Below are 3,116 nucleotides of genomic sequence, written 5' to 3'. Positions count from 1 at the left end.
ACCTTTCGATGTCCGGGTTGATTGCAATAAAAACATAGGAACGTCCGTTCCCCTGCTGGTTCATCTGCACCTGTTCCAGCCGTTCTCGGCCGCCAAGGTCTTTTCGCCGGTGCGGCTAGTACCGCGGCTGGTGCTGCGGCTGGTGCCGCAACCACCGCCGCCACCGCTGGTGTCGGGGCTATTCGTGCGTTATAGCGGCAGATCTCCGTGGTATGCGTCGCTGTTTGGCAAATCGCACACCACCGCTCATTCAAACCGCATTCCTCTGCTAAGTGTCCTGCATTCCGGCACCGATTACACCAAGTATCCTTGCGAACTTTTGAAGAGGACCCTATTCCACTATCCCGGCTTTTGGCTCCGGCAGCAGATCCTTCCGGAAATAACTTCCCTGCCGCTTTTCCAGCCTTCCGCCTCATGGAACGTTTGTCCTCCTCCTCATCCGACTGATCCGACTCCTCCTCAGTATCAGTATCGGAGTCTCCCTCAGCCTCCTCATACTTCACTTTTCCTTTCCTTCCCTTGGAAGTAAACAGGACTTGTTCCGCCCTCACCGCTGCTTGGACGACTTCTTCCAATGAAAGAGCTTCCAGATCCAACGATGCCAGGGACCTTTTCAATCCTTTATTCAGCCCCTCCATGAAGTAAGCATTTTGGATGGGGACTGCTGGAGTAGTTGCTGCATCGAGGCGGCAGATCAACGACCGAAACCTAGCCGCATACGCCTCCACTTCTTGGTTCTTCTGTTCCAGTTTCCCCAGTTTGGCCAGGACATGAACACGGGTCTTGTCCTCCCGAAACCGGAGCAAAAAGGCATCCCGCAGTAGATCAAACGTGGCAAAATGGGTAGCTCCATATTGCGCGATCCATACTGCCGCCTGCTTCTGCAGTGTCGGGATGAAAGTTGCCATCTTCATAAGATCTGTCGCCTGCACTGGTGGAGCCGTATTCACCATCCATGCCATCTCAAATGACAGTATATGTGCATCCGCATCCTCCTTATCCCGTCCCGAAAACTTGGGGTACTTCACCGTCATCCTGGATACCAGTGGTGGAATAGCCGCGCTGCTTACCGCCGGAACTCCACCCCCGCCTCCGCCTCCACCGCCTCCACCTCCCCTACCGGGATCTGGTGACGGACCTGGGGCTCCGCTTCCTGCAGGCACACCACCCTCCCGTCTCCTGGGACTCGGTGGTGGGGAATTCCGCAACGGTGACGCTTCGTCTTCCGGAGGAGTACCTGTTAAATCGAACGGGCTACTGCGTCCGGAGGATTCGCCTTCCTCCTGAACACCGGAAACGACTGGACCTTCCTCTCCTGGGATCAGCGGAGGTGTGTCAGAGCGGCTACTACTCTCACTATCCGTGAAGAAGCCGAAGAGAAGATCACGTTGAGCCACATATCTGTCATGCCGTTCCTCGCGGGTTGTACGTGCCGATACTGGAGTTGCAGGCTCCCGAGGCCGTTCCGGAGAGCGCGATGTTCCCCCTGGCTCACTCCCAGCGTCATTCATGCGCTAGGCCTCGCACCGAGGAATCAGAGTGTTACAGATGGGGAGCATCCAACCTCTCTGGGGGAATCCACCGCGACGAACATGGAAATCTTCCGTGGTCGCCAAAGTGTTAGCCCTCTCTACTCTGAAGACTAACTCGAAACGCACTACTGCGACAGATTTACATGCGTAATCGTACTTCAGAACTGCGTATGAAAATTCATAGAGTAGAACAGTGATCGACAGAATCATTCATGATAAAACAATAAGGCAGATGTAATAGAATCTCTGTATAACATTTCTCCGAGCAGTACAACACCGTACTCTCTGATACATAGCACTGATCCTTGCTCCGATCCTCATCAATGAGCCTCAATTGATCTCTCTGAATGATCGCTCTCTTCTCTCTTATCTAACCGGCACACATAACTCCTTCACGGTTGCCGTGCCTATTCAGTTCTCCGCCTGCCCCTAGAACTTCCGTCTTTTCATATCTCATTAATAAACTAGATACAACGTATTAATAATAATCTAAGGACTAATGATCTAAGGACTCCCCCCCTAGCTCCTCTTTACTGTTGCTGCTTTTGCCCCTAACAAACATATGAAAAAGGATTTCAAAGGAGGTTGGTTTTCATATTTTAGTGTAATTTTGGTTTTACCCGCCACATGTAAAAGACCCTCCCTTGGGTCTCACATATTATGAAAAATATGTACAAATCTTAACATCTTGCATATTTTTCAAAGTATATTCCTTTTCATATTTTTCCCTTGCAATTTTATAAATGTTACAAAGAAATACATGCATATTTTGTATGGAACCTGTTCCGCAATACCCTAAAATTTGGATGATGCTAGATACTTATTAAGCTGCCACCCCAAGCCTGGGCCCTAATTTTGCAGTCACCCATCCCCTTTTGTAGAATTTCCTCACTAAATAAATGCATGCATTGGCTCGGTTTCTTCTCTTCTCCAAATCCTCATACATGGTAAATGGAAGCTACCACTAAAACTATCACTGCTGAAACACTTTCATGCACGTTCTCTACACTTCTCACTACAAGTCCTTCAGCTTGATCCTAGTTGCTTATACTTGCTGAACTATGCCCATTGGCAACTATAAAATAGGCCTTAGCAAGGATTAAAATTTCTCAAAGCTAAAAATCAATATTATTTAATTTTCACAATTCCTAGATTATTTGGTTCACCCTCCATATTCTTCGTACCTACTTTTGTTGCTACCCATCCCATTTTACAGGCTTTCCTAGCTAAAATACATGAGTGCATTGGATTGACTTCTTTTTCTTTTGCCACTAAAAATATCACTACCCAACTAATAGGTTCATGCACATTCTTTATGCTATTCACTTTTATAGTGTAATCATGAGCATCACAAATCACTATTTAACACGTTCTTCAGCTTGAACCTAGTTGCTTATCCTTGAAGATCTATGCCCATGAAGACTACTCGTAGGCCTTAATGAGGATTCAAGTTTCTCAAATTGAAAAATCAAGCTTTTTAAAGAATTTTCACAATTCCTAAATTATTTGCTTTGTTCTCCATCTTCTTGGCACCTAACTAGCACTTTTATACACATCTACGCTCCTCACTTTTACACTGTAGTT

This window comes from Dipteris shenzhenensis, chromosome 23, assembly GCF_047967505.1.
Source record: "Dipteris shenzhenensis isolate YYH24624 ecotype China chromosome 23, Dip_SZ_1.0, whole genome shotgun sequence".
NCBI classification, from domain to species: Eukaryota; Viridiplantae; Streptophyta; class Polypodiopsida; order Gleicheniales; family Dipteridaceae; genus Dipteris; species Dipteris shenzhenensis.
The sequence above is the reverse complement of the archived record's forward strand: the minus strand, read 5'-3'. Positions refer to the sequence as shown.